At 46.8% G+C, this 23,606-nt stretch overlaps 1 protein-coding gene across 2 annotated transcripts in view; it reads left to right on the plus strand.

Moving 5' to 3' along the window:
* LOC146176613 (uncharacterized) overlaps window positions 1-23,606 on the plus strand; it is a 239,223-nt gene that overhangs the window by 124,909 nt on the left and 90,708 nt on the right. The window lies entirely within an intron of this gene.

Consider the following 23,606-nt stretch of genomic DNA (forward strand, 5'->3'; position numbering starts at 1 on the left):
CCTCTCTCATGTTCTTCCAGTTAACCCTATCTTGGGCAAGCTGCACCCACTTGACCCCTGCGAATTTCTTGACCTCATCCCCCCACCTAACTTTCTGCCTCCATCTGCTATGCTGTCCTTCCCTTGGAATCCGGTTGGTTACTTGTAGCGACCATCGCTTATCCTCCCTTTGTGTTACCTAAATGGTTCTAGCCCACCTCTGTGCGTAGACAGACCTCCGTGTCTTCGCTGTAGCCGTGAATTGTCCACCGGGTGGTCACCTCGGCGCCTCTTGGCTCACGCTAGCGCGGACCGAGGTTCTTCCGGGATCGATCTCGTTGATCTTGTCCTACGAAACGGCCAGCTTCCGTTTGCTACCGATGGCCGCGATGATGAATCGCTCGCGGAAGGCTTCCGCAGATTCGAAGGCTCGCTTCTTCTTCGTCGCCTGCGCGCGACACGCCATTGGTCGTTTGCAGTTCGGATGAATCCGCTGTCGAAGCAATAAATAGTCGCGTCACTGGTGGTGCAGGCAGTGGTGAAGTGTTATTAATCAAAAGAGTAGAATTTAATGGCGACTGCGCAAAAGGCTGCGCGGAATATCAGCACCACCTGGCATACGATGATGCTTAAAAAAATACGAAGACCTCTGCACTCGCCTCACCCCCCCCCCCCCCCCCCCTCTCGCCCTTTTAGTGCGTTTTGTGTTGTGCTAGGTTTTATGGCGCATCGATGATGATGATGATGTTGATGTCACGGTCATGCCCTTTGCAACAGGTGGACGTCGGTTTACACGAGTCTGACCAAAACCAAAAAGTCTAACAAAAAGAAAACGCCCCATCAGTTGTATCCTCGCACCACGGCCCACCACTCAGCCAGGCTGCCACTGCTGCCGGTTTCACCTGGCCAAATCCTAGCGCCTCCAGCGCCTCCGACAGCGTAGCGCCCTCCAGGGGCGGTGTCGCGAGTCCGCTACAACTTAGGGCAAGGTGCGATCATGCGCCACCATTATTTCATTTAAGTAATTAAAAACACGTGGAATCAAGTTTTGCTGGGTGTCTATAGCGACTCTAGCCACGTAGTTATCAGAGGTAATGAACAAGCTGATGCATGTGCCTCAGCCGACCACAAAGCCCATAATAAAAAACGTGAATATACCACATAAGGATGTCATAAAATTTGGGCAGGTGGCAGGCCTCGTGCAACACTAAAATAAACAGCAAAATACACTGTATTGAACATTTGAGAACGTTATAGCTCTACTAGATACGTTTCTCATGGTCATATTTTCCGCAGTCCAAGGTCATGTGAGCCAGATATTCAAATAGGCAATGCAGCGTGACCGTCGCATAGCAACAACTTATATATACCACGTGGCCAAGATATACCATACCACGAGACTACACGATGCTTTGTAAAATAATTTACACCATTAGAGGTGACACTGCCATGTCTACAACTACCCCCCTTACACCCTCCAGAAAAGGTCCATGAGCATAATAATCAAGAGAACTCCGACTGTTGGGGAGGGAAATTTTTGTCGCGTGGGTCGGGAAAGGTAAGAGATGAATACACAAGAAGCAACGGGGAGAAATCAAACTGTGGAAAAGTAACCCAGGATGGAAATAGTCAAGGGAGAGCCGTTTGGGAAGATAAGCGAAGAGACAGGTATTAGTGGACTTGGCCCGGCAAGGGCAGACTCTTTTCTCTGTGGGCGTTGAAATGGTCGGTCCGAACGCTGAGGACTGTTCTTCGCGACTGTGCGCCGTGATGGATGTGACGCAGGCGAGTTTATGGTTAACCACACTTTACACTAGACGGAGAGGCGTACATGTCTCAAGTTCGCCTGGACCGGATTTATATCTTGGGTGACAGCCTGTCTCGAGGGACCGGATGTAGTGTCTCTCCGCCTGGCCACGGCCTTGTACAATGCGCGATTAAGTCCGGCAAAGAAAAAAAAAAAACGCGTGTGGAATCTTTCGGTGGGAAGCGCTGGATTATGAATTCGGATATCCTCTCAAGCGAGGGATTCATGGGTCAGGTGGAAAAGGAATTAAAGCGCTTAAATTCTGATCCTATCAGCGCTGTTACATATGGGAGCTCTTAAAGAAGAATTAAATCAGTTTCTGCAGGAGTCGGACAACGCGAAGCGGCACAGACGAAAGCCAAGTAACGGCGGCATAATGAGCACTCTCCATGAACTCGTGCAGGCGGATGAGGAGCGGCCAGGCTATTTCCCAGAAGACATAAAAACTAAAAAAAAAAAAAAAAAAAACTTTACGATGGCATAGACCTGCGCTACTGGGGCGCTTTGATCCGCTTGCCGTCAGCAGCAGAGGGTTGAGTATGCACCCTTAATACCAATAAGCCTATAAGGCCTATGAGGGAGTAAAAAGGGAGCAGCTTGTCCTCTTGCTCCCTCCCAATTGAAGCCAGGAAATGCTGCTCGAGTCTCGGGGCAGATTTTCATCATTAGAAATACGGAAGCCCATTCTCACTTCAAAATATGTGAAGTTCTAGCAACGACGAAGATTTTACGTGATGTTTCTATGTCCTGCAATTAATAACATCAAAACTTATGGTGGAGTAATTAAGGCTCATTTAATTGCTGATTACATTTAAATAAATATTATTTAGGAACACAGTATGGTTCCATTACCAAATTATATCATTCCATGTAATCTGTGATGAACCTCAGAGCTTGAATAGAATACCGCGCACTAGAATACACTAGAATAGAATAGAATACAAGGGAGTGCACTAGAGGACATGCTACTCCATTTTTTCTTCCTTATAGGCTTATTCGTCTGGGGAGTGTATATACGGAGCCTAACCATCTAAAGTCTGCTCCTCTGATCGGGAGCGGTGGCACGCAGCTCTATCGATCAGGTCTGTCACGCAAGTAACATCGCTAAGGGCGCGAAGAGGTTGCTGAAGCCTTCTTTATTTGCTACTCCAACCTTTTCAAAGGTCAAGACGCCATACCAGCAGATATTACCGACTCCCTCCCGAAAGTTCCTTCAGAAATTCGAGACGTAATTAATGCCCGATAATTACGGAAGAGTGGCAACGCACAATAAAAAAAAAAAATTCTGGTGATTTAACTTTGGTTCACCCCGGATGGAAGCAAAAGCTTCATGTACAGAGGTAGTCAAAAGTTCCCAGGCCACATGGTCTTTTTCTGAGCAGTATATATAGTTAGGCAGCTACGACAGCCCCAAGTCTCAGAATATCTGTGCAGTGTACAAGCAGCATTATTCTACCTTCCAAGATAATTAATTGCTTTAATGGTATCTTAAGTGCCAGAATATGCCGACCAGAAGTAGAACCTGCTGCCTGGGATCTTTTGACTACCCCTGTACATGGCTACGCTCCTTGCCAAGCTTGGATTAAACACATTGTGCGTTCCTCCAATCGTAAAGCCCGTTCTTCATCGGGCTCTTCGGCACGCCGCCTCTTCAGGGCCTCATTCCGAAGCGCTACTGTAGCAGGGTGTTCGTCCTCCTCCATCGCAACGTTGTAACCTAGGGGCTCCTATTTATACACGTATCGCCCCCTTCTAGCGCCCTCTACTTCCACGTCACACTGACGTCGCCTCACGTGGCCTTGACCTTGACTGTGGTCGCAGGCCACTTGGTGGCATGCGTGACTATGCCCTAAAATCACATGGCGACCACCAGGTGACGCGACAAGCTTGACCTTGACAGTGGTCACGGGCCACTTGGTGGCCTATGTGAATGCCGCAAAGTCACATGGCGACCACCAGGCTTAGCACAGAAGTTTGACCTCTAAATCTCCCTCAAGGTGAAAACCGGACATACCCCGACGGCTCGAACTATACTTGGCATAGGGAAGCTTTCGCTTCAGGAAACTAGAAAACAATGCTCCTGGACCCTGCTAATTTAAGAATTTTATCAGACTTTTAGCAACGGACTCCGTTCCATACTGGTGGCCGTGTATATTTGACGACACCTGGAATCGCACGCTCCGCCCACCTTCACTGCGTCGGAGCAACCTTGTCCTTATTATACCCAAAAATCCCGACAACGACTCCAACTTTGGCATTGCGTATTTCCGGCCGATAAGCCTGATGTCCACCGATTATTAGATATCCTTGCGCGATTTCTCTCCCGCTGTTTCGAAGTACTGGCCCTCAGAGGTATAGTGACCACCAAAACTGCGATTTCAAGGGCCGCTCCATGTTAACACAAATCTCCACCGATTGATCGACCACCTGCGAGGCGACGTAACTCGGAAATAGCATCATTGCTGTCATCCAACTCGATTTCACAAAAGCTTTCTTATAATGCCGGGCCCGTGAGAAAGAGATCGTAATTCTCCTTGCCTAGCGCGAGGACGGTAGTAACAATGACAATGACGCTGCAGTTACAGTGACAGGTACATTGATGGGTGATGACAATGACGGTTACTGGCGGCGCATTTAGTTGATAATGATGATCGCAGCGATAGTGATGCTGATGGTGAGTAACAAGAAACGTAATCCGAGCCTGAAGAAGCTTTCTTTCCATCTGGGGTTTTTAGCAGGGTTAGACCACACCATATTATTATTATTATTATTATTATTATTATTATTATTATTATTATTATTATTATTATTATTAATATTATTATTATTACAAATATAAATATTGTATACTAATATAAAGAATTGTATACTGGCTTTTGTCTCCCCCCTATGTTGTGTCTGTAGGAAGAAGGAAAAGAAAATGCACGGCCCTGCTACTGGCTCGGTGGCTGAACCACCTCCGCTGCCTCGTGCGGACAGATGAAAATAGAGAACAAAAAAAAAAAAAAAGGAAGAGGGAAAGAAAGACGCGCGCCGCAACAACAGCCGTCGTCCACCACCTAAGTGGTGGCGGGTGCAATGACGGCCTACAACAGATACAAATTCGGTGGCAGGCTAGCCCCCGCTCCCAGCAGCATTGATCTAGCTATCCCAGTCCCGTATGACAGTTATCGAATGTGCCCTAAAGTGAATTAGTGACCTAATAGATGCAAAAAAAAAATAATGAATTAGGAATTAAACGAACGCAAAGTGCATGCACACGAGTGAGAGTCCACAAGGCGAGCCGCGGACTGGCGTCGTTAACGTTGTCGCGTTAAATGCAAGGCTTAATTAAGTTCCCCTGGAATTCTTGAAATCGGGGCCACATGACTCCGTGTAGTGGCTCTGAACTCTGTCTCAACTTGTCCCCCGTGGTTAATTCGTCACTCGCTGCGGAAGAAAGCCTCGAGCTCTGGTTGCCATGGAGATTGATGGTCAGGCGACAGAAAACCCTGCCAGCATACTCGCACGTTCCACCGCGGAAAAAATTGCGCGTCGAAATTAATAGCGCTCGAGCACGCACTCCGAGGGTATACATGTTTGACGCTGCATCACTCATGCCCGTTTCACACCATCCGAGCTGTGACGAGCGGTTTAATCGCTTTTCTTTTTTTTTTTTTTTCCCGACACTGCATACCTTGACTGCAGCTATTTATTCTCTCAAAGACCTGACCTTAGCGCCCTCCTGTTACTTTGTTACAGTTTATATAGCGCCTTCCAGGGCTCACAAGTATCGTCACTGGCTTCCTAAGCCATGCGAGAGAGAGGGAGACGGAGAGAGAGAGAGAGAAATGCAAATACTTTGAGAGAGGACGCGCACCGCATTACCTGTCTCCTTCACGACGGAGTCCGGAACTGCTAGCTGCATGCCAAGGAAAGAATAAAGGGAGGTGAGGTTGAGATAGTTAGTTGTGAAGTTGCGTCCAGTTAATTTCGTCCACCTGGGATTCCTTAACGTGCGACGACACATGCACGCCACACAGGCGCCTGTTTGTGTTTCCAGTCACTCACCCCACGGCTAGCAGCGAATGCTCGAATTGGGAACTGGCGCTCCGCGAAGTATGCGGCTGAACAGCTGTCATGGGAAAGGCTGCTTGTTCACTTGCATGTGGCATTTTTAAACCCCCAGGATGCGATTACCGCAACGGCAGCGCACTCAGCCTGTGCGACACGTGTGTCTCCTTCAAAGCCTCGGAGAAAGTTACAAGACGAGCCTGCAGTTAAGCGGTGCCGCGACGGAGGGACTTAATAAACCGGATTACGCGCCCTCCTTCAGCGGCTGACATTGCGTGAATGCGCGCAGGGGATGAATGATTAACGGCCTTGCCGAGGCCGGCGCACTCGACCAGAAGCCTGTTTAAGGAAGGAAAATCGCTTAAGCTCGCTCAGTGTGCCGACGTTTCTGAAGCGTCCCAATTTCCCCCGCCTTTTTTCACTTGCGTTTTCTCTTTGCCTCGCTAAGTTTTTGATTATTAACATTTGGTGGCATGTTTTTAACGCGGGTACTTTCAGTGAGTCTGGCGAGGCTATTTTGAAGGCTCCTATTTCTGCTTCCGTGGAGCGAGGCGGGGAAGCGCTGTCCGTCTCAACTCTGTGGTTATGGTGCAGTTTTTCGCTGCTTTGTAATCGCTCTGTGCTAGTTATTTTCAACGTGTGCCTAACTATATTAGTGTTTTGTCAGTGTGCATTCGACATATATGTCCAAGAATAGTCAATTTGGTGTCTCCTATTTGGCTTCATAATGCAAAATGTTGTGCAGCGTCACTTGTATACTTCATTTTAATAATAATAATAATAATAATAATAATAATAATAATAATAATAATAATAATAATAATAATAATAATAATAATAATAATAATAATAATAATAAAGTAGTCATAAAATAATAATTGTTTGTGGCATCCACTTCGGTAGTACACCTCCTCTCCTCGCTCTTTTCCCGTGTCGTTTATACCTTCGCAAGAAATGTGCGATGGAATTGAATTAGTTTGTTAATTAAGCCTCTAATTAATCCTTCGCGATTGAGCACTACTAGGGTGCCTCCAAATTACTGGTCTCGAGAAACGTCGAACATGTAGCTGGCTTCCATCCTTTGGCGTTAATTGTCCCTCGCATCCGCTGCTTTTTTGCTGCGTTTTTTCTCTTTCTCTCTCGTTCATACGTGGCTAGCGAAAGCTGCATGCTTCTTGGTCAGCTTTGATCTGCACGGCCATAACTGACGTTCGTCTCCCTTCTCACGGCATCTCGGTTGAAAGTATTGCCATTTCATCGATCCTGCGTGATCGTTGCAAACACCTAGCTGGTTCCTATATATATATATATATATATATATATATATATATATATATATATATATATATATATATATATATATATATATATATATATATATACAAGTTCCGTATAGAATTTATGTTAATGCGTTCAAAAGCAGTGGGTGGACTTGAAAGTTCACTTTGGAAGCGATGCGATCTTCTACTCAACCAACCCTAACCGCAAAGGCGGAAATGGAGTTTACAGCCTTATTTGATATTTGTTTACTTACTCATTATCTTGGGTGCGGTCGAGGACCTGTGCACCCCGTGTATTCCACGTTCACACGAACACGCACTCTTAGTGGAGACTGAGAATACGGGCCCAGCTGTTCAATAGCATCTCGTGTCTCTCAGTGGAATAAGGCAGCCCTCGACTGTTGTCTTTACTTTTGTAATCGCGCAGTGGCTCGTCCTTGCGACGCCCGCCGTATAAGAAAGGAAACCTTTGACGTGCGTTGAAGCACGACCACCCACGCCACGTCTGCGGCGTTACACAACGGTCCGTCTCTGTGTACACCTATATGTCGCTTTCTGACGCTTCAGACTCCAGAGTTGCGCAAGGGACCGCAGAGATGTGCGCGCGATATACGGCGAGGCGCGTAAAAACTGCGCCTGGGAGAAATACGTCCGGTACTCCTTCAGCTGTCTGCCGGTAGAATTTTTACTGGGAACAATATTTTGCGATGTCATATTTTGCGATTTTGCGATACCACCGGCGACGTGTTCTTTTTATTCTACATTGTATTTAATTATATTTCAAGCAAACTGATTCTGTTACTGCTTGAATTCGATTGAAACAAACTTTCATATGTGCCGCGTACTTATTTGCAAATTTCGATAATTTTATTGGTTTTAAGAATCATACATTAGAACAGCTTACAAATGCTGCGGCACACATCACGACACAAAATGATTCCTTCGCCTGCCACCGCAACAGCACGGCCGCAAGCGGTCTTTTTACTTGCACAAGCTCAGCTCTCTGCACTCTGTAACCATCCTCTCAGTAGGTGTCCTGGTGGCTGATATAATTTAGCCTTGCCGTGGTGAAAGTTGGAAAAGAGTGGTTTTCGCAACGATGTCAGCATTTTGATGTGCTTCTGTACGCATAAATGATAAACCATGCACTCACGGTATTTTTTTTTTTTTCAGTCTGCATTGCACCTGGTAGTACGTCGCATACACCGAAAGGGTAAAATAATTTACACAGGGAACCCAGTCCGCCACGCAATGTCACGTGTCCTCGAGAGATCACGCGCGTTAAACGCGGGAGCGCGGGTGCACCGCTCGTCGAAGAGCTCAATTAATCTCCCACTTTGCGCGACGTCGCGTGAGCGAACGACGGGCGGAAGGCAGAATTTCCGTCAACGACACCCTTGGCAGCTTGTCAAGGGGAAATACTAGCTACGACAACCGTTCGCCGGATCTTCTTTCATTCCTTTATGCCATATTCCAGGCGGCTTACCGCGATCGCACGCGCGCTGCCAAGGGAGCCGCCGCCACAAAGCTGTCAGAAAGGAAGGGCTGTTTTAGCTTCTTTCCAGACACGCATATGCGAAGCTTTGTCGTATGCGGCCGTACTGCTTGAAGGACATGCGCATGCAGATAAAGCACTGTTCTTGAATAGACCGCGCACAAGGTGCGGGCTTCCATTCCCACATTGCTGGGTGCCCATTTGCAGTGGGTGCAATGCAGCACCCACTAGCTGCCCTCCGAGCCCATCTTGTTCACGGGTCAAAGTGCTTCTGAAAAACGGACGGGAGTGGGTCACTGACCACATCTCGTGCAGAGCTGAACGACAACGTGTTAATCTCGGGGCTTTACCAAGCTTTGCTTTTACAATTAAAGATAAGATTGCCATCACCTTGATTAAGCGCCGCACTTAATAATGAAGCGAGGACCGACGCCTTCCTTGCCTTTTAATAAGTATAACAGCTGGTCGTAAGCCAAGATTTAAGCACTCGTTCTTACAGAACGAAGGCCGTTTCGCCAGGCTTACTGTTGCAGATTACTAGTTAAGAAGCATAGGGGAATAATTACGGTCATTGAGATGGCTTCATATATATAAAAGTTCTTTTTTTTTTTCTTTTTGCTGGACCTCGCGGCATAATTGATTTTGTTTGCAACTAAAGTCTCTTTTTCATTTGCCTTAAAGTTTCCTATGTTTTTTTTTTAATGATTTTTGTTTTTCTTAAATGTCTTTCTAAATAAACTTATGAAGACTGTTTACGGAGTTATTTTCCCGAAAATGACCTCGAGGAAAGCCACCCCGATATCTTAGTAAAGGACCAGTTTCTGCGAGGTCAGGCCCATTTCGGTGAACCTTGAAAGCAATGTAAATGTAATCGCCTAGCTCAGCCCGGCTAACAAAGCGGATCGAAGCGGCTCAGACAGACGAGGGCGGACATAGCAAGAACCGACGTAGCGGGGATTCAGCATTCGCCCCGAATTGGCTGTTTGTTTCTCCGCGTCTGTCTGCTCTTGCTCACTCCGCAGTGTATCACCAAAAATCCTAAATCAAGTATAAATTTTGGTAGCAAACTCACGCGATTCTTTAAAGTGCAGTTTCGGCCCTTTTTTCTTTTTCTTTTTTTTTTTTTCAACCTTCGTGGATAATTATGAAAACTTTCACGGTACTTCAAATTTTCCGGTCACGTATTTCAAATTTTGCGGCGGTTAGACGTTTCGCTGGAGCGCGAAGGAATTCAAGAATTTTGAATTTTGCGACCTCGATCTGGGAGAATTCTGTCGACAAACTCCAGTGGGCGGCGTCGCTATATATATGTATACGGCCGCCTATATATGTATACATCGCTCCGCTGCATTTGCTGCGTGGCAAAATTTTTAGCTTGCTTTTGGTCATTTCGGACAAATAGTGATCCCACTTCTCGCTTACAGTCGCCAATTGATCCGAACGCTGACTCGTCCCAGCTACGCTAATGGGGGAGAGGCAGGGAGGGATCTCGCCTTGAGGTCGCATTGTGGCCGACGCGGCCCCGAAAAGACGATTTTATACATTTTTCGCGCTCGAGTTGTGTCCAGTCATGATGATTATGATGATGAAAACATTTATTGACATTAGCTTAGATTAAGAGAAGGCTGGTCGGGTGCCTAGTCCGGGACACCGTTGGTAAAAGCCGCTGCCCGTGCTCTTTCGATGAGGGCTCATTGTTCCTCGAGGTCCGAGCTGGACGGGGCCGGCTCCCAACCTTCCCACGTTGGCTGATATATTTAGATCAATAGTAGTGTTTTTTTGACAAGCCCATACCATATGGTATAAGTTTGCCTTCTGGCCACAAAAATTTTCACTGCGCCGGAAAGGATTCGGGCTCAATGGCGTGAAGTGTTGCTGGATTATTAAATGACATAGTTTGTAGCCTTCGAAGGTGACGCTCTTCTGATTTACTAAGACTCTTAGCGGGCTTCGGGAATGCCTGCCTTTCAAGGCGCAAATGCTGTAATATCTCTGAATATGTTGTTAACGGAGAGGGGGAGCCTAAATCAGCAAGGGAGGACGTAGAAGGATTCCGGGGAAGAAAAGCTCGGGCCGAAGCGTGTGCTCGTTCGTTTCCTTCAACTCCCTGGTGACCTGGTACCCATATTAGCTCCTTCTGTGCAGCTGAAGTCCTACATTGACTCAGAAAAAAAAGTAAATCTCATACGCGTGGTACTCTGCGTGCATTATAGCCGGTGTGGGGTCGACCGGCTCGTGTAAGCGTCCGAAGAGGGGATCGAACCCCGCACCTACCGCATACGATGCGAAGCCTCAAACCCGAAGCGAAATGTGAGGTCGAAGGTCAAAATTGAGATACGGATAAAAACCATGCCTTAATGTTGAACCATTTTTTTTATTTTCTAAATCGAATGTGAATGCACGTTTCCTGTCGACGCCTCTTCCAAAGTCCTATGCGAGAGCATGTTTGGTTTCGTATCACTTTTTGTTTGCACTGTTGCCGACGGTATGCAGCAGCGCCCGCCGACTCCGGTAGACGGGCACGCTGCACATCGGCCGAGAAGCAGTCGTCGTAGTCGTCGCTCTCTCTGGGCGACCGCGGCGTGTCCTTCCATTGTTCGCCGGCTCGCCGCCAAGGCCGCCGCCCTGCACTCCCGTCGTTGGCGCCGCCGCCACGCGGTCGCACGGTCTTGCACGCGAGCGTGTGCAACGAGCGCAGCTTCTCCCGACCGTGCGCTACAAGTAATAGAGAAAATTAATTACAAACTGGTTTGGTTTGGTTTTGGGGGTCGTCCCAAAGCGACTCAGGCGATGAGAGACGCCGTAGTGGAGGACTCCGGAAATTTCGACCACCTGGGGTTCTTTAACGTGCACTGACATCGCACAGCACACGGACGCCTTGCTTTTCGCCTCCATCGAAAAGCGGCCGCCGTGGCCGGGATTCGATCCCGCATCCTGCCCTAAATTCTGCTCCACTTCGGCGGGACAAAATTACAAACTTCTACGCACCTCTTCAACGGTTCAACGGAAGCCAGTTTTCCATCGCCGGCTTACAATAGTGCTGAATGTTCAAAAAAGCAAAGTTCATCGGCGAAAATTTGACACCAAGACGTAGCTCCCATGATATTCCAGAGAAGTAAGAACAGCCAAGGCGCGGTCAGTTTTAAGGACAGACTATAGATACAAGTGAAATATGAGTTGAGGATTGTTGCGGCCGAGAAGTGGACTTGGCACGGAGAGAACGAAATTGGCATAATGGTTAACATAAATGCATGTTATAACTAATACTTACTTGTAAAGTGATAATAATGCCCCCCCCCCCCCCCCCTTATAAAAAAGGGTGAGCTGATAATTATTATTCTAGCTAGCCAGCTGTAAGCGAGAAACAACTTGTGCTCCTGTGCATTTTTATTCATGATTTCGTGATCCTTATATATACCTCTTTCTTCGGCCGTTTTGTAGTTTTGATTTCTCTTTTGAGCTTTTTCTTAGTCTCGGAGCATCGTTTCTCCAGCATAGAATTCTTATTCTGAAAGTCCTGCGCTTGTTTTACGAGCTCGATCTTGGACAGAGAAAATACATCTGCTGCTTCTGCGGTACAGTGACTGGCACTTTCTTCTTGCTCTTCGCTCGAGACCCTATCAACGCTGTCAGAAGAGCATTGTTCTGCTGCTGAGAAGCTCTCTCTAGTATCGCAGGTAGTGGTGACGGGGCAGGTTCGTCGACGAGGCGGCTTTCTACGTTTAGCTAGAGCTGAAACCGTAAAAATAAATAAATGAATAAAGAACACATACAGGCTATAGCTGAGATGATAAGGGCTATCATTCCCAAATAATCGAGTTTAGAACAGCAGGAATAAACTAGAACGGTTTAACCCGTCATCCTGCAGCACAGATAAACACCGACGCAAGTCAAAGATGCAGCTTCATTACTGACTATTCCGTCTTTCTTGGTGCCATGAGCATGTGTTAAAATTCCTCTTCTAGGTCAGTGTTTTGTACAGTGTGCCGCGTGCGTGCGTCGTGAACACTGACATGGACACAGAGCTATTGTGGTGGCCCGCTCGATATCTACCGAGTGCTCAGTGACCAAAGACATTTGCGGCGGATTGTGCCGTAGGGCATATATTTATTTTTCTTTTTACCTACCCTGTCCTTTCTCCCTATCGCTCGCCTCCGATTTCCTCTACCTTTTCCTCGCTATCCTTTTATTTTCGCCGCCCCAGTTCAGGTGCTTCAGATATCAGATAGCAGATACCAGGGGTGGCAAACATGTTTTCCTTCCTTTTGTATATATAATAAAATAACCACTACAACAACATAAGTATGTTATATACAAAAGTATCTAAATAGCGCCAGCAAAAAATCGAAGTTAATGACTCTGAATTTCCAAGTTGAAATGCTTATTTTTGAGAAATATGTAGGTTAATTGCTTACACAGGAAGTAAAACATCGTCGGCACTGCTGTTCATTTCAGCAAGCGTCGTCCATGCTGCCGACTGACTTCGTACTGGTCTTCGTCAAAATGAAGCTGAAATAACGTAATGCATGGTAATAAGGGGGACCGGGCCCTTTAACCGCCCACATGCGTATGTAATGCCCTTAGCAAATTTAAATTTTACGTCAGCTGCTTCACGAAAAAACATTGATACCATTCGAAAGACTGTGAATTTGTGATAAACTAAATATAATTTATCTCAGCATCTCGGTAAAACGTATGCAAAAGTCAGTTCGCAAACGGTATGCTGCCGCATGTTAAAACAGACATGCAACGATTTAATATGCACGAAACGATTCCTTCTATAATTACCTGTAGTCTCAGGGTTTATGCATCGTTTGAAAGCTTTACAGCACACTTCATAAAAAAACAAAAAAACTGTTCTGAAAGCGAGGCCTTCCTTATCTCGCATACTTTGGAGTTGTCTGTTGGCTTCCAGCAGTCTTGCCTAACCTGAGATTCCCATTTCTTTTTTTTTTTTTTTGTTCGCACGCTTTCCCGAGGACAGCGAAATAGCCGTTATCCTTTTCTAGCGTTGGAAGAGCACCCGGGAACACAACAGCCCGTCATAACTTAATATCCGACGGCTGTATCACACGCACAGCACGAGCTCTCTTGAAACACCAGGTGCCACGAACAGAACAGGGCTTGCTTGCTTGCTTGCTTGTGTGGATGAACAGGAAGAGGAAAATGGGGAATGCACAAGTCTGCTGACTACCGGAGCCACTGTCCGCATACAAACAGTAGGAGAAGGGGGAAAGATAAGGGAAGAGAACCGCGTACGCTCAAAGCCACCTAGCTTTGGCTCAGGTCGCGCGGCGTATAAAAACGCCACACGACCTGAACGCCAAAAGAACAGGGCACCCCCCCCCCCCCCAAAAAAAAAAAAAAAATGGCGTCAAATTATGGCCCGACGCCGACGTTCTTTTCCCGATCAGGAACGCCTCGTTCCGAGCTACACTTTCTGCACGATGCTATCAGAAGTCTGCTGTTCTGTCTACAAGACCCGAGTCACATGTCCTGATGAGTAAGCTCGAAAACATGTCATGCTCTTGCAGCTGTCAAGCTATGCTACAGACGAGGTGGGAAATTGTTCGTAGAGACATTCCCACGAATCAGTCGTTTTCCATATTTTTGTTCGTCATATTTTCGTTCTTTTAACCGGCGCTTTGCGAACTTGCGCTTTTATCTAAAATGATGGCTCCAAAGGTGAGGATAATAATAATAATAATAATAATAATAATAATAATAATAATAATAATAATAATAATAATAACAATAATAATAATAATAATAATAATAATAATTCAAGGTCAGGAGCTAACCTGCTAGACTACACCTAAATTTACTGAGGCTTTCTTCAGTAACGAAGGCGGCGTTTCCCGGTAAAAGAGTCTCTCCTGTGTGCTTCCGAGCCAGCAGACCAACGCTGACTTATCCAACGCGCGGTGGAGGCCGCGGCATCCCAAAGGATCCCCGCCGACCTCCTCTAAGTCAGCGCAACCGGCCCTTTGACTGGTCCCCTGTTTGTGGGCGTAATACAAGAGTTCACCACCACCACCGCATTTAATAGGCGCTTTCGCTATGAATTGTGTATCTGAAGCTATTGTCGCTGCATTTTGTGCAGTTCACAAAGGCACTCAGCCTACCACCCCCTCCCACCTGCTCCATTCGATCCACTTACCCATTTCAATATAAAGGAGATGGCGGAAGGTAAGAAAAAGGGCTTCATTTTGTCGGCGTCACAGGTCATTGGCATGAGCAAAATTCGATACGCATGTATCTGCGCTGAAATCTTGGGATTTCTCTATTTTTCTTGCTCATGTTCAGCGGCAATGGATGCTTATCTGTCACCTTCACTGGGTATTTTCTTTCTGTGCGCTTTATGACTATAACTTGGTTTTTCATCCATCCCACACGCATGCTTCTACGAGTAATTGCCTCGTCCGATGTTTATAGAGCAAGAGCGGACGGTTCTGCACAAGCTAGGTAGGCGGAAAGTTCTCCTGCTTCCTTGTGATAGTTGCAGTAATTGAGCACGGCTGGGACAACAGTATCCAGAAAATGCAGCAATGACTTATTTTGTCAGGTTTATTAGTGACTGGGTATTTTCTTTCTGTGCGCTTTATGACTATAACTTGGTTTTTCATCCATCCCACACGCATGCTTCTACGAGTAATTGTCTCGTCCGATGTTTATAGAGCAAGAGCGGACGGTTCTGCACAAGCTAGGTAGGCGGAAAGTTCTTCTGCTTCCTTGTGATAGTTGCAGTAATTGAGCACGGCTGGGACAACAGTATCCAGAAAATGCAGCAATGACTTATTTTGTCAGGTTTATTAGTGACCCGGTCGCCTTCAATGGTTTTCTTCATCATTCGATACGTTTACATGAACTCGGCAAAATTTAAGTCTGGTGGGAAAGTACAAAAACGCAGGTCAGGAGAGGACAAAACTAGTCACGCGATTCCTTCTAAAGATTACCTTTTTTTTTTTCTCTTGAATAATCAACTCCGCCCGTATTCTGTCGGGTTCACGTACACCAGGCTATCTACAAAATAAAAATAACACTTTCTATCCTAGAAAAGGCAAGATAGCAATTACAATCCAGCAAGCCAACGTACCACCAATTCACGACCAAGCGTCTCCATTACTGAGGAAACCCAACAGAGTGCAAGGTATTGTTTCGAACAGGCGACTAGAAGAACTTGACAAAATATGCTCCCCTGGATTCAGATTTATCCTCAGCTGTCTACCCAGGAAAAGGACGGCTTGGAAGAAAAAAAATTACATTTGCTGCGTTGAATATGCCTCAGATATCATACGTTAATAAGATACAGGGACGGGATCTGAATGAACGGTTAAAAAGTGGGCTTAAACTGCACTAAGATAGTTACATTTCTAGGCTAGATCACCCTCCGTGCTGTTGGCATATTGGAGAAACACGATCGCGGAGTTGTGAAAAGCCCTCGTGCTCGAGCAACAAATGTAGCGTGTTTGTACGGAATGGGCCTAACCAACTACAACCGCTCTATCACGTAAAGATCACTCTTGAAACTGCCAGAACATTACTGTCAAGAGCAAATTAAAAAAAAAAAAGAACGCCGCCTTTTTCCAGTTCACTAGCATTACTTCAGTCGCCGCACAACTGCGGAGAGTCTCCGCCGCAAGTATTGCTCGCTGCACGCAACTGTCGACTGGGGCCCAACATGTCGTCGGGAGTGGAAAACGGCGGCGCGGGTGGTACTTGTCCTCACCCTGAAAGCAGAGGCGAAAGGCATCTCTCTCTCTCCTTTTCTTTTTCTTTTTTTTTTTTTTTTCTTTTTGCTGGCAGTTCGTTGCTTTCTATCGGCACTCGGGGCCAGTTCTCTCTTGATGTGAAACTTAGTTGAAGTTTCATGACACATGTGAAGGGATTGCGATGGAGCATTTTATGACACGCTTTTACAGTACGCGCGCGCACTGCGCTTTCTCTGTAGTCAGCGGCGAGCGAGTGAACGCGTGCATTTCCTATCCTTTCTGCATGCCACCGTCACGACGGTGGAGGGAGAGAGAAGGAACGTTGCCAGCCCGATCAGCAATCGGCCGGGGGTTGAAATGCGCGGGTAGAACAGGCTCTTTCACCACGGAACACCGAGGAACTGCTTCGCCTGCCCCCCTGGCGCCCACTGCTAGCCTAGAGTCAGTAGATAGACTTCTCCCTGTGGTTACAGTAAGCCCGCTTGCTTTGTTCTTCCCGTATTGAACATGCATCCGGCGCATAGTGACCTTTCCTTTATGCGTGAAAGTAACAAATAGCCAATTGCTAGCCAGCTCTGCCTCTGCGTGTGTCGCCCGAGCCCTCCATGGCTGCAACTTTTTGCTGCACCTTGGTCAGGCGGACACGGATTGCTTATATGAGCGGCGCCTGCGCGCGGTTGACTCGGAAGTTGCAACCGACATATTTGGCGTGTGCTGATTGCTGTATGTTCGTTTTGCAGTTGGCGGCGAACAGAACGCAAAGAACGGCGAAACGGTTTGAACAGCTGATGCTTGTATGTGCCTACATACAGCCTTCGAATAAAGCAAATAGCCCGGGTGGCAGAGTTGCTTATAATGCATGCGGTGATGCTTCGGTGATGTGATGTCCCCGTTTAGGACTCTTAATTTTTTTTTTGTGTGTGTGTGTGGATCGATAGTAGGAACCACACACGAAATAGTTTAACAAAACTTGAAATTGAGCTAGATGGTGAATTGCTTGACTAAAGGTAAAGCGCACAGGAAACACACACAAGAGAGGCAGACACAGGATACGCTCTCCTGTGTGTCTGCCTCTCTTGTGTGTTTCCTGTGCGCTTTGTCTTTAAAATAACGGCGTGAGGGGCTAGTTGGTGCATCATCGTATTCAGATATGTGGCGCGAACGAACACAAACACAGGAGAAGATACACAACACACGCGCACACACGAAATCTTTAGACACAAGAAATAGTGCGAGTAATCAAATTTAATCATAAACTGGATGCCCTTACCCAACCGACGATCTGGAGGCGGCATCTGGACGCCACTGAGCTGATCCGGTGATTCAGGCGGAAGATGAGAACCGTAGCTGCAGGCAGCGGCGGCAAGAGTCGCGAGCCATCTTCATACAAAAGTTTGAAAAATCTACTGCGGGCCTCGCTCTTCAGTCGCCCCTGAGGAAGGGACCGAGTTGGCCCTGAAACGGTGGGTCTTAATAAATCTTTTTGGTTGGTGATAGTGCTCCTCAAACTTTTGTTTCAAGAACCCAACCAGGCGGATTTCCGCCGAAGATGTTCTCGTTCGAGCCATCTTCATGTTCGCGAGTAGTCGTCCCTCGGGAGACGAGGCTGGGTAGACCTGCTCTCTAGCGCTTCTCTCGCTCCGACCCACCGACACCGTCTTTACGCAGCTTTCCTATAGTCACCTCGTATCCTGTCTCCCCTTTCTCAGAACTGGTAACAGCGCCGGTGCAGCCCTCGGCAGCAGTACGCCATTTCCACATTCCAGTGCGCCGTACGTTGACCATTCTCCGTCGCCGCACAACCCGGATCTGCAGCTGGCCGTCACAATGACATCTGTCCTCACCAGGGAGAAGAACGACGGTTCCTCTCGTGCTGAAGAGAATGGGAACATGTCGAGCCACACAGCATGATGCACGCACCATGGCTTTGGTTTATAGACTTTCGAGAGAGACTCAACCAAGGTTGTACTGTATACACTATACAGCGCACTATAGGGATCACTGAGGGTATGTGGAAAGCTCGCTTCAGAAGTTTCGGTCATCTACAGTACCGGCAGTTTTCATCTCGGAGTTCTCAACTTCCGACGAGACCGGCGAAGGCTTCGTTACCTTTAACAAGAACTCCCGACTAATAGGCGCTCACTTTCCTCTCATAAAATGAACTCACTTCTCGTCACTCCATCAGGGCTGCTGCTGACAACGAAGAAAATGGAGAAATTTAGAAGAAAGACCAGGGCAGACTTGTTCGTGATGATTTAACGATGCTCAGGAGACGAACTTCTGTGTATTCAAGCGTATACCACGGTCTAGCTGTGACGTCTTTCGGGTGATGTAATGATGACTGCGGCGCGCAGTCATCATTACATCAGTGGGAGCTTCGCATATCTTCGCGTCACTGGCATTCCGAAAGAATCGTTTTCCAGCAGCAATTCCTGACCTGAAATCCGATAAGCGCGCAAGGCGTGAGGAACAGTGACGGTGAGACGGAAAAAGACAAAAGTGGCTGGCAAGGCGCGCGCACCTCTCAGAGACGGACAGAGAGAGTTACGTATGGGGCATTTGGCCTAAATATCCAGCGATATGCATCGGCGCCAGCACATTGGCGCGTTTTCTACGACAGGCGCACCCTTAAAAGCGTTAATTATGGGCTGCTCCATCGAAGGGGCGATTGGAAGGCTTATCTATCTTCTTCAGCGCTGCCATGGCGTTTAATCCGTCGATCCTCTGGCCGACTTCTTATACATATATACATGCATACATGCATGCATGCATGCGTACATACATATATGCACACACGCACATACATAAACACATACATGCATATATGCATACATACATACATACATACATACAAACACATGCATACATATATACATACAAGCATACATGCATACATACACACAGACATACATGCATGCATACACACATACATACACACATGCATGCATACATACATGCATTCACACATACACACATATATGCATACATACACACATACATGCATACATACATGCATTCATACATACACACATATCATACATGCATGCATGTATGCATACATACGTACGTACATACATACATACATACATACATACATACATACATACATACATACATACATACATACATACATACATACATACATACATACATACATACATACATACATACATACATACATACATACATACATACATACATACATACATACATACATACAGACGTCGGCCAGCTCCTCATGCACACGCTTTCGCATAATGTGCGTAGTTTAGCTCTTTTAGTTTAGCATTTTTACAACCGATAATGCGGGATGACAGCATAAGCGATTATTTCACCATTGAAATGGTAAATCTGACAGCGTAATGTAGTCTGTTGTATCCGATATATTGCTGCAGATATCCCTTTCTGCCTTGACAATTGGCAACGTTGTGCGTCTTCACTGGCAACATTCGGTCAAGTAACTGCTGTGTTACTGTTGTGCGAGGCCTCGTATGTGTGCAGCGTTTCCGATGCGGCACGCGTCGGTTTATAACGTGAACTTCGGAAGGGCACTGGCTTGTGTGCTGACGTGTGCTTTCGTGTACAGTACTTTCCCCACTCGCTAATCGAGAACAGCAACATCATTTCGAATACATATACGGCTGAATAATAGAGAGATAGACGTACTGTTGATCGCGTATAGAGGTTTGCGGGACCCCTCCCAGTGACCGCGATTGCACCAACCCCTGTCGATGCGCGTGCGCAGGAGGGGTCCGGCAAACCGATATACGTCTACTCCAGTGGCAAGCAAAATCTCTCTAGTAAGGATTTCCAACTAAAGCTTCGCTCACGTTTGCCATCATGGTGAGGTGCAATAAATACAGACGTCTGGTGCTGTCTCCAAAAATATTTTCAGTAATGAAACAAACGCGCTAAACGCTTAAAGGCTGACGAGTTGTGTTGGCTTCTTATATTTACGCGCTTTTGCGGGACGATTAAGTGTTGCCGCTGGCAGCGTTTGAAGAATGAGGAGGAGGAGGAGGAGGAGGGGGGGGGGGGGTATTACTAATGTAACGGCACCGCGTTGAAATAAATCCGTGCGAGGATGACGTGGACGAGAACAGCGGCAGTTATACCGGGTGTCCAAGCCAAGGGTTAAAAAATAAAACATTTGAGATAGGCCAGAGAAACCATCCTGTACACAACTGCCACCCATCTGGCGCACCAGAGACAATTTTTTTTTTTAATTTTTCAGTTAACTCATTAGTAAATAATACAATTTTTCTAATTTACTAAGTATTACCTTTAAACCATAAGTTTGGTTCGCAATAATGAGCGCGCACCTACCCCACCGAGGAGGGCGGTCTCTTCCTGAAGTACGAACCCAGCGATTGATCGTTACTGTGACGTACAAAAATCCCTCTTGGACACATCATGTTAAAACATATATATATATATATATATATATATATATATTAGATGGCTGCCACAGCATCACAAAATTTTCATATTCATGGAGAGAACACGATGGTGTAGCAACTGCCTCTCAGTGGTTCTGCTTCACAGTGCAATGTGCATACTCTGAAGAACTGTTACAATATTTCTTCAGGCGGTTTTCCGCGGTTTATTCCCCACAAGTGTATAGGAAGACACTGCTAGCCGCGCGAAACAGCCGCCTTCGGATTTGTCTTGGCTTCTCAAAACCACACTGTGCCCTTGCAAAACTGAGTGTGTAAAGTATGTGTTCCAGTTGTTTACTTATACGTAAAGCCAATCAATAAATGTCTCACAAAAAGGACACTCAAATGTTGTCGACATCCAGTCCACACCTATCAAATAGTGGCACTCCGAATTGTTGACTAGGTGAACTGACGTTGTTGACTGACGACTTGTATTGAACTTGTTGACTTAGCATAGGTTGTCAACACAGCACTATTTCTGCGGTCAACATTCAAGTTGTTGACTGAGTGTGCTGCTCTTGTGGAGTTTACAAGCGAAGACGCTAGCACTGAGTCGACGTAGCCTATGATAAGCTCTCGCGTAGACCAAGCAACTCCTGCACCTCCCTGTCATTCAGCCACCGAAATCAGTGAAGCTGCTCGGGCGTTTATTCGCCGCGAGATCGACCCAGAAGTGGCGCCACCGTCGCTTGGATACCGATAGTGTGGATCGGCATCCGACGGCCCTCTCAGAAACGCACGCGGCGTGTGTCTACTTCCAAGTTTACGGCGGGTTTGTTGGCGATGAAAACGTGGCTTATGCAATGCATTACCGATTTACTGTTTAGAGTGTTCCAATACGCCAGTCACAGCAAAAGAAACGCGCATTTTAGAAAGGCAAGCCACGTAACCAGCCGTCTTTTAGTAGTTAGTGGCATCGTCTCCCACGATTTTGGTGTTGTACCGCGCTCACGGGCCTGACACTTGGGCCTGAACTTGCCTAATGACAGCTTTGTTTTTCTTATCGCCTTTTCAACACTGTGCGCGTGTCTTATACGAGTGAGACAGGCAAATTTAGTGTCAAGCCCACGGAGACGTAAGGTTCGTGCTCTGACCTGCAGTGCTCTAAATGGATGGTTGGTTGGTTTGTAGGGTTTAACGTCCCAAAGCGACTCAGGCTATGAGAGACGCCGTAGTGGAGGACACCGGAAATTTCGACCACCTGGGGTTCTTTAACGTGCACTGACATCGCACAGCACACGGGCGCCTTGCTTTTCGCCTCCATCGAAAAGCTGCCGCCGAGGCCGGGATTCGATCCCGCGTCCTTGGGAACAGTAGTCAAACGCCGTAACCACTGCGCCACCCCGGCGGGGCAAATCGAGACAACCTGGTTCATTATATCGTACTTGACGCGAGGATTAAGCTGGTTAATTGTAGCACTGACAGCATACTTCCCGGCTGGTTGCCGTAGACTGAGTGGACATCAACTCTGGCTAGACAACCAGGCTCAAGTATATTCCCCAAAAATGAGTTTACGCGAAAGCCTCGTTGCACAGGAAAGCTGACTGGTCACGTGTAGAGCGTTGTTTTTTTGTTTTTCAGTTTTTTTTTTTTTCCGAGCAAGAGAATAATTTTGGAAGTTAAATCCGCGCCCTATACTACGTCTTTATACCGCGGATGTATACATCCGGCTGCAAGCGTGCGCGTGAGCAGCGCCGCACTACTTGAATGCTACGGCGCACCAGGCTTAGACGCTGCCAGCTCAGCTCACTGCCAGCTGAATCACGGTCACCTGCGGGTCTGCCAGGGCGGTCCAAGGAAAGTTCCTGCGCCCAGCCACGCGTTCTCCAAGCAAGAGGCGTCACGCGGATGCAGCTGGGCCAACCACCGATGACGAGCTGAGCAAGGTTCGAGCGAAGCGACGCCTCCCTCAGGTTCTAGGGTTGCAGATTTCCCGCATCGACCAGAGGCGGCTCACGAGATTACCCATCGGAAGAAGCGTTTCGGGTACTTCAGTTTCGGTATGTTTTTATTTTTTGTGGTGAAGTTTGTTATTACAGCACCACTGCGCGAAGAAGCTCCCTGCGCTTGCTTCGTCAGAGTCATTCGCTGAAATATTCAGCAAGAACATAACAGGCGAAATAGAACAGTGATAGTTATTGCGCCGTTTATATTGTAACCTGGAAGAACGGGTTACTTGGTATATTCATCTTGGGAAAATAAAACAGCGCACTCTTGACACAAGGACAAAGAAAGAGACAACACTGCGCTGTGTCGTCGTTAGTTTCTTAGACCGTGTTTCAAGAGTGCGCTGTTTCGTTTTCCTAATGATGAAAGAAAAAGTTCTTGCGCTGTATATATTGTAACTATTTTTGAAATTTGAGGTGTAGAATCGCTGATTGCTCTGCGTGTAGATGTTAGCTAGCAGCGTAATAGTTTGGCATTACTGAGCTGCATACCGTGCACAACGCAATGTTACGAGGATTTTCATGAGTACCTTTTTGTACTCTGTCGGTCTACGGTAGACATACATGTATATTGCTCAACAAGCATATATCGCCTACAGAGCAATACATCCCCTTACAACGGCAAATCTTCACTGCGTTAAAGAAGCTGTCTTATATGAATATACCCCACGGTCGAAGTGCGGATTTTCAGCTGACTCAATGTAGATGAAGTTAGCGCAAACTATTGAACGAATACTTAAATGACGCACGCACGACGAATGGCAATGCGCTCCTATCGACTAACTTATTGGGGTGTGATACCGAAACCCGTGCTATAAATTGTACTCCTCAAACCTCTTGAGTAATACCAACCACTGCTAAGTATATCTTGATATTAGATACATGCATCACTTTC

This window comes from Amblyomma maculatum, chromosome 10 (genome assembly GCF_055883805.1).
Source record: "Amblyomma maculatum isolate TAMU_Amacu chromosome 10, ASM5588380v1, whole genome shotgun sequence".
In the NCBI taxonomy this organism is placed as follows: domain Eukaryota; kingdom Metazoa; phylum Arthropoda; class Arachnida; order Ixodida; family Ixodidae; genus Amblyomma; species Amblyomma maculatum.